Below are 16,392 nucleotides of genomic sequence, written 5' to 3'. Positions count from 1 at the left end.
GAGTCAGACCCAACCTTTCTTTAAAAGATACTTAATTGACTCATGTCTTTGTATTTTCATACTTTGATTAATGCAACTCATTCAAAATTCTGCAGCAAGCATCTTCACCAAAGCTAGGAAAAGAAAACACCAGTACTATTATTAGTATTCACTGCGCTGGCTGCACTGTAACGTTGAGGATAGATCATTTAAATTTAAATTCTTTTACTTGTTTTTAAAGCTGAAAATGGTCTAGAGCCTTTATATCTTTCATTTGCCTGTCGGATTATATGTTCCATTCACCGTTCACGTAGGTCGCTTAACGTTGGTTTGATAAATATGCCACAAATAAAGTGCAAAACGTTTGGCGAAGCAGCTTTCTGTAGCTATACAATGGAGATTTGAAATCCCATTGCATAGACAAACAATCTGATATTTGATTGATATCTTAAAAAAGCAGCTCAAAACTTATCTTTATGGTCTTGCTTTTAATTAACTCAACCTTTCTTTTATTATTCTTTGTGGTTTTGTATCTTAAAATTGCTTTTAATACTATCAGTTGTTTTTGTTATCAGTATCATCTCTTTTATTTTTCTGTGATCTCACCTTTTTATCTTTTCAGGATTTTATGGCTTGATTGTCTTTTATTGCCTTGTCCTGTCTCTAAAGTCCCGTCTTGGGAATGGTGATTGTCGTTTTTATAAAACAAGGGCTTATAATACGTCTTCTGAGCAGCGCTACGTCTTCAGGGCTGCAGTGAGTCGCTATCAGAAAGTGATGAGACAGCTAGCTGGTTAGCATGCTAACTGCAGTAGAAGAAAAGACGTGATAGAGACAAGAGTTAACACTGGTGTTGCTTTCCACCTTTGGAGAAAGCTCTTGTTGAGTAAAGAAATGAAGTTTGATAATGAACTCACAACGTTTTCTTCTAGACTGGTAAGTTAACAGCTGTTCATGCTAACATTAGCTTTGTAGCAATAGCAAAATTTACAAATAGCTCCATTAAGCATCTGTTGTTTTGTTTTTGAAATATTCACTATTTTCTGACATTGTAAAGACTAAATGACTGATTGATAAATTAAAAACAAATCATTAAAACATTTTAGCAACCAGTTGCCTCTTCACACATGAAAGATGTTAAAACGTTTGGTAGAAGTGAGGGGAATAATAAGAGAGTGGAATGATAATTCTCTGTTCACCACTATGAGCGACTCCGTTCACATTACTCATAGTCATTTGATCCATTGTTAAGGTATAAACATTGATTAGAGCAGATTTAATTAAAGAATAATCATCAGCTGGAGCCCGGAAGTATCAGTCCCAAAGCTGGATGGACATTCAACTGTTAATTGATGAGGTATTGAGCACGACAAATGTGGCCAACAGCACTGACACAGAGATACTAAAGGCTGATTGCAGGGTTTATCTTTGGATTAAGCAAAGTGATTGCTAATAATGAGTCATTTTGGTTGTTAATCTAACTGTTCACAAGGGTATACGTCAGGCATCTGTTCTGTTTGTGTGCAGCTGTCATAGCAGCCAGATGATGTTTCAGAAATCAGTAAACAGCAGTGACATTTCAAGATAGAAAACAAATGCTCTCAGCCTTGTTCACTGTGGTATTTGCTCATAGTCTTGACAGTCCTTTAACTGAGGAGAATAACCCCGCTCACTCTCTGTCCTATTTGGAACCTCATCTAAAAAACTACTGATCCCATGACACCCTCCCTAATTCTGATGTTGCTCAACACCAAAACGAAGCCTTCGATGTGAGAAACCGTGAGCTCCCCAGTGACAGGGAAAATTTCAACACAGGCCCGTGCCCCCGCCGCTGGGCGCAATAACTCAATAAACAACTTATTATTCATTGCGTTATTCATCGCTTGAGCTCCATTTTAGGGGGAAAACCATCTGCCATCTGCCAGAGAAGTAAGCCATTTTGTGTTTCTGTCACAAAAACCCTCCACGCTGGCACCTGAGAGACGAGCGGCAAGAGTAAGTGGAAACACAATGACAGCTGTGAGTCAATATTATTAAAGTCCTCACAAAAGCACCTCCACAGATACACACGCCATTATTTGAGATGGCAGCCTGTGAAATCAGATATTGAGACGCCGAAAGAATATCTAACAAGGCGAAATAATAGTCACGTGCTTTCTCTGTGAGAGAAAATACCGCTAAGAAATTAGTTTTTTGTTTGCTTTCTCTGAGCGAATCTAAACAACAAACAAGCTTCCAAGAGGTCACGTACATTTATATGGAAATGAAGGTACATCTATGAATAAATAAGCACCATTTGTCGGGCCTGTTTGCTTAGGTTTAAAATGCTCCTCTGCCAAGTTGTTTTTTGTTTTGTTTTTTCCTCAGAAAATTATCAGTGTGTATGCCCGGCAAGCTCATTTCTATGACTGAAGTCATTTTAGATTAGAGCTAGTGAAATAATAACAGGTAGAGAGGAATACTAATGAGGTCCAGGATGAAATATTATTATATGTCCTATAGGACATTAACTGGTGGACCTTAACTAGTGGACATTAAAAACAGTCTCTCCAGAACAGAAACCAGAGATTTTTTACTATCAACTAATCTTTTGTTTTGCAACAGAAAAAGGGAATTACAACAGTTCTTAATATAAGAGTATATATATATATATATATATATATATATAGTTATAATAATATAAACCTGGCTCTCCTGGTTTACAGCTAAATCTTATGAATGAAAACTAAAGTAAGGAAAATGAAGTGTGTGATTCAAACAAGCAATTTCTCCTTCCATTAAAATTTCCTGAATCTACATTTAAGGTTCATCAATAGCTTGTGGATAAATTATATTAACAGGTGTACTGCAGGCAGCAAATGTTATTAAATTACTCTGTTAAATTGCACATAACAGCTGCCAGCAGTCAGACGCCCTGTTTATAGTGCAGCTGAAAGGGTTGTAATGTTTTTCTCTTCAGTCAGTCTGTATTGTAAAGGTGTGGGACTGACCATCAAAAATCATAATGGCATCACAGCGTCAGGCGTTGCATGTCACCACTCTGACAAGCTGCCAGCTGCCAACAGGGAAACTTTGGGAAATTTGAGAAAGGTTAAACTGTCGCATGAAAGCTCGGAGGTTCAAATGTTACCTGATGTTTGGAACCAACAACCTGACAACTACCAGGTCCCCAGACAATGGGATCAATAAAAACTGTATCTACACTTAAGCACCATCTTCCTGTTTTCTCAGGCCTATGAAAAGTGTGTGTGTGTGTGTGTGTGTGTGTGTGTGTGTATTGCATATGTTCAATAATGTTTGATGAACTGTAAAGTACATATGTAAGGAAATGTCCTTGCCTTACCAATCAGGCTTATTTTCATTCCCACACAGGACAGAAGCACATATTGTGTTCTCCTCCGCTCAAATACATTAAGGTTATTTAAACAAAATGGGGGAAAAGCTGATGATTTCAGTCAACGGCTTCCTAATTCTCTATGATATACAGGAGCACTAACTTTAAGGAGCAAATGGGACTAGAATGACAAAAATGAAACACATTCTTTGTCTTCTGTCATTTTCCAACAATTACTGCCATGACCGTATACATACAATACATGAATGGTTGTTTCATTTATAATTAAACTTACGTTCATTTCTCATCCAACTCCTGACAGGAGATGAATCAACAAATCAGCTCATGACTACAGTTTATATATGGGTCAAACTAAAAGAAAAACTCCCTTTTAGCTGATCTTTACCTTCTATTTGTTTTTACACTTTTAAATTCATGGAGTGGCCCTTTAAAAGCCTTGACATTGAACAAATGGGTTTTGCAGGATCATCAAATATCAGTGTTTTCAGCCTATCATGATCTAAACCTCAAATCAGAAAATGTTGTCACGATGTGTTACGATGCAACAAGGACAGAAACCACAGCTGAAATACGGTAAAAACAACCAGGACAATTAAAATGTCTTTTGCTGGCGTGATTCTGCACATTCAATTTTTTTTTCTGTCAGTTCCTATTGGTAAAGGATCCTGAAATGAAGATTATCAGATCTGAGCAGTAATCTGGAGAATGGGAGGCCTGCAGCCTGGATGAAAGTTAAAGGAGACAGGTTTGTAGCTGTGGGGTTGCAGAGCTGATAACTGAACCCGCTGTGAAAGTGTGATTGTGGAGAATGAATGAGTAATGCGCTAAATTCAATGACGTCCATCAAGGTGCCCTTCAGCAAGGCACTTAATCCCCATTTGTGTCAGCAGCAGCAGCAGCAGCAGCAGCAAAGTGTCCACCAGTAAGAGACTGTGGTTGTACTGGGAGGCTCCCAGGTGGGAATGTGTGTAACTGTGAGAAATGTTGAAACAGAATATGCCTGCTCAGCAAAACAGCACTCCCTGAATAAATGAAGACAGAAAGAGATGGATGGGACACTTGTTGCTGCAGAGACAAAGCGCTGAGACTCCACTGTGATGAATCTGCACGATAGCTGGCTCACATTATCGACTGTGTCTCAGCTGTTAATGCATTTACCTTAGTTTGACCATGTGATGTTCTTATGTGCATGAAAAAGCATGAACCAAAGACTCGGGACGGCTCTCCATTATACAACAGTGATGATCAGGGCTGATTGTGATTATTTTGACAGCTATTGCGATTGTTTTACTGGGAATGGTCATTTTTGCAATCTATTTTTATTGGAAACAGGAGTAAATAACGCATTTGTTGAGGCTTTTTTCAGCTGCAGATTAATATATATTTGGTGCTCTAGTGCGTATTGACAGCAGCAGGACGGTGTATGTGTGACTGATTTAAAATAAACTACATGGTAATGAAGGAATATGTGACCTGTGAGACAGTGGCTCACTTGGAGCTCTATGGCTGAGGAAAAACATATAGTTGAGCCTTGAGTGTAACGAGCAAAAGCAAACTCTCCAAAATTGTTAATCCAGCAGGGAAGGTGATTGGCAGGTCACAAAAACAACTTGGCAATATATTTGACACAGAGAGGCTAAACACATAATTGCAGATATCTCACACACAGATTGAGCTGCTCCCGTCTGGTCATCGATTCAGGGCCCCAAGGGCCAGCCAGAGCATATCCAAGAAGTTTTTTCCCCTATGTCATACAGGCACTGAACAGAGAATCACTGCATGAAGGGTCACTTGTTATTTTAAGATTTTCTCTCCTGCTGCTGCCTGCTCATCTGCACTATTGTACGCTGTATCTTTTTAATGGTGTGCTGTGTTATGCATACTGTATGTATTTTTTACTGTAGTTTGGGAGAAGCCAAAGACAGATTTCCACCGAGGTGGACAATAAAGTCAATCAATTAATCAATCAATCAATATCATGTTGAGGATACGCAGTGCTTGTTAAAAGGATCAATTCATTGTTGCCTTCGGTTTGTTAATGATCTTTGCTGACAGCAAGAAAAATACAAAAAATCACCAACTGTATCTTTGTCCAACTCTGTTTCTGTAACTTTGTTTGTGTGACCTCTGCGCCTCCAAACTGAAGTCTCCACATCTATTTTTTGCTGCTGAGTTATGTTCTTATCCTTTTAAAAGAGCCTGAAATTGAAGGTCCTCTCTCATAATAAAAACAGACTGAACTTTGAGGACATTTGAGGGAACATCACTCACTCTTAATCCACTTCCACCTGAACAGTAATAATGATACTGTGTCTGTGGACAGATTGTTTCAGCTCTGTGTAAGAGATAATCACAGCGCTGAGGTGTTCGGGAATCTGCGCCAATGGCTGTTAATGTTTTTTTTTTGTTTTTTTGTTTTTTTTTTAAATCCCCTCTAGTTTATGAACTTCACATAATCTTGTGGAACCCTATGATTGTAATTTAATACACAATGCGCGTCTCAGACACTATATCCAGCTGTTATTCTCCATCTCCATCCTGCCTCTGCGGGCCTCGGGCAGAGAGCTAATGTGGGTCAAAGCGCTGACTGCTGAGGAGAGCCTATCCTCATTACAGTCGCCACTGTTGGGACTCGGAAAGCCTTTCATGTTCCGTCTTTGACCTGAAAGGTAAATACACTCCAGATGCAATTTACATGTACTGCAGGCCTGCTGTACACACTTTAGAAGTAGAGCATTATGTCTGCTTAGGGCTAAAGCCTCCTTTAATCATGGATACTGTGCAGCTGCACTTTGCAGTCAGCCATGATCATTGATTACAGAGATCTGATTATTTCAAACAATGTTAATGATAATCTGAAAAGGTTTTCTAGGATGAATGCAGAACAGAATCTTGAAACTGCTTTGAGTTTAGCTTTGAGTTTATCCAAAAAGGTTTTAAGAGATTAGAGTTTTATCTCTTCTGTTCACAGGAAACAAAGAGATATACAGTAATGTGCAAATGTTTAAGGCACTAAAAGTAAAGTGAGGAAGTTTTTATTTTCAGGGTTTTATCAGTTAATTTCATACAAAGTACATTAAACAGAAAAAATCTAAATCAGATCAATATGTGGTGCGACCACCATTTCATTTGTCTCAGTGTCTTCAGCCTCTTCATGTGATCCCGGACTGACTGACTCGATGTTGAGATCAGGTCTCTGTGGGGGTCAGACCATCTGTAGCAGGACTCCTTCTTGTCTCTGAAGGTACTTCTTTATGACTCTGGGTGTATGTTCGGGCTCAGTGTCCTGCTGCAGGACTCATGTGTGACCGATCAGACGCCTCCTGATGGTTACAGAGTGATGGATAAGAACCTAAACATCTAAAGTGCCCAAAACATTTAAACAGTAACGTTTGTTTACTTTATATCGACTTGTGGCAAATATCATTATCTGATTTTTCAAAACTCAAATGTCACTATCTGTATCAGTCTAAATAGTCATGTATTGGTCAGACTCACCACCAGTGAAACCAATAAAGATGAATGACACAGACTTACAGTACTATGGTTAAGGTTTGGTTAGTTTAGGTACAAAAACAACTGAGTTAGGTTTAGGGGAACATTGTGGTTTGGGTTAAGATGACTACTATAAGGTTGTGGGGCCCTTGTCATCATGGGTACAATAATAACCATGTGGTAAAAGTTAGGCAAAGATCATCATCATAAAAACATTGACTGTTGGTAGGAAGTGGGAAACATACAGGTGTTGTTGAGCCATCCATCCACCGACCTCTTCCCTCTGTGGTCTGTTGTTCTACAACAACGTGGCAATGTGTCCTCCTTCATAATTCCTGCGCTCGTTACACATCTTGAACTTGAACGTAAACAAACTGTTTCGGGGGCATTCACTGAAATGACTGACGCTGTCGTCTCATTCATGTAAGGATCATGTAATATGATTGAAAGCTCTGGAGCAGCTACTAAATGGACCTTGTGGTGAGACTGTGTTGTCAACTACTGTTTCCAAGATCAAGAATGAACTTCAGCTTTTGAGCCAACATGGATGATACGTTAAAGTGCTCAAAAAGATTTGAGCTTCTGAAATGTCTTGAGTCAACTTCAGCAGCCAATGAAGATCATGTGATATGACTGAAAACTCCAGGATCACAACTCAGCGGACCTTGTGGTTGAGACAGTTTTCAATGTCAAGAGTGAACTTTGAACATCAGCATATTCGTACAGTTTGACTGTACAAAAGGAAATGAGGAGGTGAATGGACAGTGTTGGGCATTTCATTCATTTAGCAGCATTCACACTGATCCTGTTTTTACATCCTGAGCAGAAAAGACTGTGTTTGGTCTGCACACAGACGCCGGCTCCACCTCTGGCTCATTTCCCAACCATTTCTAGGCTTCCTGTTTTATGAATATGTAGGGCTGTTATACGGTCGCAGCAAATCCATATGCAAAGCAGAATAATAATGAAGAGAAAGTGCTTTCAAAAAATGCAATTAATCTCATAAAATGGCTACTCAGCGCCTCTAATGAGATGCCATTTTAATAAGCCTGCGTGTTGAACAACAAAAGCATTTGGTAAACACCATTGTTCATTTGCCTGTTGACATCCAGGCAGTGTGGAAACCCATAGAGACCACGCTGAGCTGGAGTGTGTTGGAGTGTGTGGGTGTGGCAGCAAAACGGGCAGCTGGAAAGATACTGAGGAGACGTCAGTGATGAGAACACTTTGGTGCTTTTCATGTCAATGTTTGTCAGTGATTTTATGAACAGAAATAAGAACTCTTAAAGGAATAATGAGACATTTTGGTAAATTATCATTATTATTTGCTGAGTGTTAGAGGGGACGATCGATGCCATTCTCATGTCTGAATGTGAGGGATGGAACTAAAGCTGGAAGCTCATCGCCAAAAAATAGCTATAGCACGTAGGTCCCTTCAAAAGCTCACCGAGTAGTTTTAATATTTCTGTTTGTGTACACATTAAACAAACTAAATATAAAGTATTAAGTAACAAGCTTTTAAAGGGCTGGCTCTTTAAAAGCTGAACAGCGAACCTGAACAGAGCCAGGTTCGCTGTTTCCCCCTACATCTTCATCTTGCACACACGTGCGCGTCTGTTCACTCTGCCTGCAGCACATTTGTGTCCACATCTTTCCACTGACTTTGCATGCAATCTCGCTGCATCCAGAATTCACTTCGTGTTCTGTCTGAACACAACTGTTTACTGTTGCATGGAAATAGCTGATATCACCATTTCCCAACACACCCACCAACTTCAAACCAAGAGCAAAGACTAAACATGAACACAGACAGTATCAATTATCAAACAAACAAAAAACACATTAGGTGAAACCTACAAATTAAAATTTTAACAGCCACATATCAAGGCTGAGGCGAGACTATTTGGTGTGTGTGCTTTCATAAGGGTTGCTGCGAGTTTGACTGAGGCACAGAAATGCAATCTCCTGACCAGAATTAGAGTTGATGCATGGATCCAGACTCAGAGGAAAATGTTAATAGAGTTCAGAGGGAGCGAGCGGTGGAATCATCAGCGAGTAAACAGCATTTCTTCCGGAAGAAAGCAAATGTTCTTGCTTCCAGCTGGGAGTTTTACCGACTGCATCTCTGCCTGGTTCGATGTGTTTACTTATTCATCAAGGTGGAGGGGGCCAGCTAGTTTCTCAGAGTCCAGGCCCCAGCAGTTACCTTCTTCCTGCTGTTGGACAAGAGGGGCAGGCCTGATTAAAAATGCATGGGAACAGGCGCGGCTGCAAGACCCGTGCCAAATATTCACGCACACACGCTGCATGTTTGGTTGTCAGCACGCGGAGATGATGTGACTCTCTCAGCAGAGAGGGGATTGAAGTCTGATGCAGCATTTGGCCTTGTTGTGATGATTCTTACAAAAAGAGCATCTTTTAAAGAGTAGTTTCGTATGCTTTAGCCAAGTCACTATAAATCATGCACACCTTTTTGTTTTGTAAAATGTTTTCATTAATCTTCCACAGGCGAGTACGGGTACGTTCAAAGTCAAAGAAAGGAAAGAAAGAAAAGATATTTTTCAAAAGGAATGAGGAGTAAAGACGGTATTTTAGCAAAATGGAAAATCAAAGAGCAAAAATAAAACTAGTGCAATTTCACAAAGGGAATCACTGCAGCTTAAACCTTCCATCTACCCACAGTTAACCCCTTTCACCACCCATCCATCAGAAAAGAAAAATCAGAAAAAGGAAAGAAAATCTATATATTTGCTAATATAAACTATGTATTTAACAAGCAACGTGACATTGCACAGGTGGCAATGTTAATATGCTGATGTTTGTTTCTACATGTATGTTATATTCGCTGTGTTCACCATCTTAGTTTAGTGTCTTAGCATGATAACATAGTCAGCAGGTTCTTGAACCTCACTTGAGTAAGGTGTGAACATGATGTTCACTCGTGTAATCCATTACAGTGAACATCATGTGCGCATTAAATACGTTGCATTCTTCTTATGAGGTAACACACCTCTGCAAATCTATCATCACTTGTATTATCACTCAACAATAATGTAACACTGACAAACACAAATGTCTGGAAATGACGAGAAATCAGCGGTTACCAAGAACAGTTACAGAAGACAAACAAATACAATGTAGGCCAATTGTCTTTCCTGAATATTAAGGTTGATTATTATCAATCTTTTTCTAACTATGATAATGATTATTACAATTCATATTATATCATTATTATTTATTTAGATTCTTATAACATTCTTGTTATCATTTTTATTCTTGTTGTATCATTAAAAAAGCATGTCACTGAATGCCAAATAACAGATTTGATTTAACTGGACAGTTGGTATATCATTATCATTAGTTTCCCTGGGAGCAAAAAAGCCATGTGAATACAAATTAGTGTTAAACAAATGCAACGGTGAGAAATTTGACATTCAAACTTTAATTAGGTATCACAAACAGCAGCCAAACAGAAATGACAAACAAGAAGCTTCCGATGGAAAACAAGCATAATTAGCCTGTATTACTATCATATTATTGTCAAAAAGTAAAAAACAAAGGTCACATATGTCACATATTACGCAGCATGTAACTTTTTGGCATCAAAGAGGGCAGAATTAATTTAGCATATTTTTGAATGGAGTTTGCTCTGACATTGTTTTGTGCTATTTCAGGCAAATTAAACCTGGTAAATGTCCCATGTTTGGAGATTTCACATTTACTTTTGTTCATTGACTTATTAGAGATGCTTAATAAAGACTTTAAAGTTCATCTGGTATCAAGCCGGCTGATGGTGTTGTCAGGTGGCAGGTGTCTGGTTGTAGAATATTGTTTTAGAAAGTTGTTTGTCTATGTTCATTATGATTGTGTAATTTGTGTTAATATGCTATGGCAGTGTTTGCAGTCATAGCATCGACGGCCCTCGAATTGAGTCGAGTTATACTGTGTTTGTTGTCTGTGGTGTGTCTCTGGACGTGGGGAATACCAAGGAAGAGAGCGTCCATTTTCCCTCGCTGACACATTAAACGCCATGTTGGAGAAATGTTGTACCCTGTCTTACCGTTCCTGTGAAGGAAGCATCGAGACTACGCTACAGAAGCTGACAGAAACACTAAAGTGAAGACTCGTTGCTATGGAAATGACACACTGTCTCATCCAGCTGCATTGGTGTAAACTGGCAGGTTCTAATACTGCAGACCACGTTGTTTTGCAAGTAGCTGCAAGTTTCAACTCATCTTGTCATGAATGTTAGGTGTAAACTCACCGCCCCCCACCCCCCACAAACATCTAAACCCCCCCTCTCAAAAACATTTCTTCCAGCATCCCCTGAACACCCCCCCCCGTAACCCCCCCTCCCTGAGAAAGCCAACTTTAAGGGATGACAGAAAGAGCATTTCCTTTCTCATTAACACTTGCTAACACAAAAAGGCGGTGGAAACTGCCGTTTGATGAAAGAGAAGGAAGAAAACAGTTAATTAAAGTCATGACTTTCCTCTTTGACAGCGCTGATTTCTTTTGTAGCCGAGGGCGGACAAGGAATCACAGCGGGGAGGCAGTGATGCAAGTTTCAGATGCAGCGTTAGGTATAAGTTAAAAAACTGTGATCAAAACAAGACTTGACAAGCAACATGAAACATACGTTAAGCTTCTGAGACCTGATTTGTATAAGTAAGTGAAAAATGACATCATACCGGAGGCAGTCGTTAAAATTGGCTCAAACCATAACCCTGTTAGCCACTGAGCTCCTCCACTAAAACTGTGGTTAAGAGCCATGTTTCAGAGTGATCCAGTGGGATGTAGTTGTTAGGGGGAAGGGGGGCTAAATGTATTTACAGTTTTCAGTTTGTTGATTTTGCCTCCAGGTTTAATAATCTGCAACATTTTTCTGCTTATTTAAAGCTCCCAACAGTGATTTATATAACTCAGCATTGAGTCAACCTGCAGCTCATGAAGCGTCTCCATTTGCTGGTGGAAGCACCAAAAGTTTCTGCTAGATCTTTTCTCGGGCGTGCAGGTAATGAGTGAGTATTTTACATGAAGCAAGAGAGACACCACAAACAATTAGAAAAACCCAAACCTCATCAACAGAATATTTGAGTAAAAGGCAACAACACAGACCACCAGAGCCGTTTTAAGCCTTTGGTGTATGTCAAGTCTCGAGTCAGGTCACAAATCTTCCAGAAGAATCCAGACTTGTTCAGGTTTCTCGATGCTGAATATAAATTGAGATGAAAATGTCGTGCCTAAAGCTTTGTTTTTTACTTTTTACTGCTTTTATTTTTATAAATGAGACCCGTCGCTCTGAGCGCAGAGGTCTGAAAAACAAATATTAAGGTTTGTGGCTGTGCAAGGTCTCCCTGGTACCTATTTATTTGTTATTGGAGGATTTATTTACTCCATGATTTTACCAGGTCTAAAGTTCAGAGCTGAATGTTTTTGTTTTGAGGTCTCAAGTCAAGTCTTTGGAGGGTCAGTTCTTACAGCTGTCAAGTCTAAAGTCCTGATTTTTGTGACTGACTAGCGAGTCTCTATAGATCTGCTACCCACGCTGACTAAAGGCCCTACACACTGTCTGATAACAGCCATTCTATGGGGTCATTGCATGTCACACTGTGTGAGCTGGGTCAGATAAAATCTTGGTTGTCATTGACCTGTTTCAACAAATGTACCTTTGAAAAACCCAAATCCTTCCCACCCACATGCCACATCTTTTCCATTTAACACCTGAAACGTTGAATTTTATACAACCAGACAGCTCAACTTGCAGAGATCTACTGACCATGTAGCAGCAGTTAGCTTAGCCTCCGTGACTTCACACAGCTCTTCCTGAATGTGCACTAACGCATGGCTAACGTTACCAAGCCACAAAAGAATAGACATCGTGTGAATACGAATTACCAGGAGCCACATCTCTCCTTTTGGAAGAAGCTAACCCCCTCCCCCACCTTAAGCCCCTGCAGCAAACTACTACATCCCAGACCAGTCTGCCCACTGAACACAGATATCAATAACTGTACTGTAATTACTGAATCTCAAACTGTAATCCCTTATTCTATTTATTACTGAAAAAGTAATCACATTACAGTATTATTTTACGAAGTAATGCGATACTGCCCAACTCTGTATATCAGATTGTACGATGAATGCCTGGTGAATTAAAGGTATAACCTGTAATTCTTCCACATTAAATTGTCTAAAAATGACTAGACCTATGTTATATATATATTTTTGTGTTGTGTACTTACATTTAGATATATATATATATTTAGATATACAGTGCATGATTTTAATCATGGTATCAGTCCGTTTCATTTGATCATATCAATTACGTGCATGTGTTGGTGTTGTTGTTGCCTGCCAGAAGCTCAAGATTGACTTCCGGTCAATTGACTATCCAGTTTTAAGATACATTTGGAAATACATATTTAACTATGTATTTCGACTATGTATTTTAACAGGACGAAGGATTTTAGTCATCAGACGCTATCAGAGAAGTTATCAGAGAAAAAAGCCAAGCAAATGTTTGTCAGCTCAGCTCAGCTCTCGGCTCCTCCCTGACGTCTTGTCTGTGTCGGTGAATCACTGGTTTTTAACATGAAACCACTTTATTCTGTGTTGCTACTGGTTTTAATCCCCTGGTCCACTGGTTATAGAGAGGAAGAGACCTCTGTCAATAATTCTGTAAAAACCTCCTGAACGACTGACAATGAAGGAATCATAACCAGCAGAAGCTTAATAATGGTGGTGAAGACAACAACTCCCATGATCCAACTCTATTTCACGACATCACCCAACGCCATCTTTTGTTGTTGTTTTGATTGAGAGACCCCTAGTGTCATTACTTACATACTGTGCATTTAAAGAGTTGTCATCTAAGAAGAAGAGAGTTTACAGCTATGCTATCAACCCTATGATATTGTATTCATGCACAGCTACTGGCGGCACTAAACGAGAGGTCAAGGGATCGTCCAGGTCAGAGGGCTTCATCCTCTGGGGACCATGAATATCTTTCATGGCAATCCATCTCATAGTTCATGAGATATTTCAGTCCTGAGTAAACTTCTCAAAAAACATACACTATCATTGGAGTCAAACTCCTGGCATCATCAGAAAAAAAAAACAAACAAACAAAAAAACAGCTTTGAGAGTGTTGGCTTTTTTTAAAACTTGATTTAAAAATGTCACTTACCATAAAACTATATCTATGTGTATGGGTGCTAACAATGTTGCTGTCAGCAGTGAGGTCTGTGTCATGTCCTGCAGTTTTTCAATTAGCTGATGTGTAGCCGCAGGTTGTAGCAGCAACAACAGAGTGAGAACCTAGTGAAACCAGTCTCTGGTCTCCACAGCTCTCGATGGATGTGTCTCACAGTCTCACTGCTGGCACTGTAGATAGACAACTGAGGACTCCAACACGTTTCTTTCACACAGTGGAAAAGGGCCTTAAGAAGTGAAGCATGGCGTCATCCCTGTCAGTAACTCAGATACAAACTCGACAGTATCGATAAAATCATCATAAAGATGAAATGTTCATAGTTGGTCTGGAAAACAATCACTGCAGTGTGTATTTGCACTGCCAAAGGCTGTAACATATTTCACGCTCAATATTTTTACACAATTATGTAAATTTTCAAAGAAATCATTTGCAGCAACTTTGGCTTGTTCTATTCACTGCTAATGGACAGGAAGAGAGTTTTAGGATAAATCAATCTCCTGCAAAACATTACACCGATTGCAACGTTGTTGTTTATGGTGGTGTTTCAAAAACACTGTAATACATTTGCTTTGATCGTTCGTCAGTGAGCACAACACAGCTGACAAAATTTCAAATGTAAGTAATTCAGACAAGGCTTTTATCCCAGCAGATGAGGAGAAGAAATCTGTCCTGGCTTCAAAGTTACAGCAGAAATATGTCAATTACAACATGGTTAAACTAAGAGGTGGTAAAGATGTTCTTTTTTGAATGATGCAAAACGTGGTTTGATTGTCTCAGTATTTGATTTCATGTGTCACAGTCTATTGGAGGCAGATTCAAACAGCTTGTCTGATTATTATGTAGCGTTCAGGATCAGCGGTCGGGCACGATGACTAACTCAGCCAGCTTTTTCTTTTTCCAGGTTTTGTGTGACATCGAAGTCGAGCTGAACGGGGGAAAATATGGGTGAGAAGCAGTGGACAGGAGGTGTGGGATGATGTGATGGTGAGTGGGTCATTCTGCGAAATATGGTCGCCTTGGTAACATTAATGGCCTTTGATAGCTTTGATAACATTTTCTTCTCGTGTTGTTTTATCCGGGGAAAGTTGGCTTCAGACGTGTTCTGGAAGCTGCCAAGGACGGCCAGCAACTGGGGTCAGGTGCCTTTCTCTCGGGCTCGTCAGAACATTTCAAATGAGCAAGAGACAGAAAGAGAGGGAGAGATTTTATACGTTTGATTTCGTCTAGTTTCATTTTCTCATAAAGGTTTCAGCTCCATTTAGTTTTACTGGTGCTGGTTTCACTCGGCGTGCTCTGACAGACAGTGAAAGGTTGTTTATATGTTACACAAACACACAGACATGCGAGTGTTAGTCAGCGTGGACAGAGTCCAGCGGTGGAAGAGGTGCTTCCATCCTTTTCTTAAAAGATGGAAGCTCTTTATGTGTCTGTTTTTACGTTTTACTGGTAAAATCTATTCCAGGGTTAAAAATGAAAGATACTGACGGTAAAATGTCTGTCAGAATGTGTGAAATTACTGCTACATTAACATTCATATGGTGCAGTGAAATACTGAAAATACTCAAAACAGAATGAAAATAAGTATAAGTAATAAATAATAAGTTCTAATGATTAAATTAATTCAGAAAAGTTGAAGAAGGAAAGAAAAGAAGGCAGAACAGATCAGATAAAAGGTAGAGTAAAAACAATATTTCTTGAAATGCTATGAAGTTGAAGTCTCACTAATTACACAAAATGATAAAGTAGCAGTACTTCAAAATTTCAGTAGATGTGCAGAGAGTCTCAGAGCGCTGGAGCTCGAGCAGGTATTTTACATAGTTTCATGTCCAATTTCGGTTTTTCTCTTTTGGCCACTGAGCTTAGCCGGGCAGGCGCCACGTTCGAGGGCACTTCAGCACAAAACACTGAGGCGGGAGGGTTTATCAGGTTGGCTATATCATATGTTTTTCATGCAAAGAGAGAGAGAGCAGGTCCAAACACAGTGACTCTCATGTTACAAACCACACCTGTCACATTTGACATTGTGCGGTTTTCACGTTCTCCATGAGACAGACCTCCTTGTGAATCTGAGGACTGAGGGCAATTATCCTGCCAGACAAAAATGGAGGACGATGTCTGGAACAACTGATGGTGAGGTCACAAACTCATCATGCTTGTGAGGCTGCACGTGCACAGCGATGACATGATACACATTTCACCCTCAGTACACAGACGCAGCCCTGGGATGAAGAAGGCAACACAATTAACTGATTTACAAAATGGTGACAACTTTACTGAGCAACAGCTAATGTTTGAGAATGCAACTTCACTCGTTCTGTCATTTTTTTTTACATGCTTAGATATATTA

General features: G+C 39.6%; 1 protein-coding gene across 1 annotated transcript in view; it reads right to left on the bottom strand.

Annotated features, from left to right (window-relative positions):
- LOC111647753 (alpha-1,3-mannosyl-glycoprotein 4-beta-N-acetylglucosaminyltransferase C-like) overlaps window positions 1-16,392 on the bottom strand; it is a 39,466-nt gene that overhangs the window by 3,280 nt on the left and 19,794 nt on the right. The gene's annotated exons all lie outside the window — the stretch shown is intronic.

Source organism: Seriola lalandi, unplaced genomic scaffold (assembly GCF_002814215.2).
Source record: "Seriola lalandi dorsalis isolate HSWRI2012SDOR001 ecotype SW California unplaced genomic scaffold, Sedor1 jcf7180002055008, whole genome shotgun sequence".
Taxonomy (NCBI): domain Eukaryota; kingdom Metazoa; phylum Chordata; class Actinopteri; order Carangiformes; family Carangidae; genus Seriola; species Seriola lalandi.
This window is presented reverse-complemented; position numbering and strand designations above follow the sequence as displayed.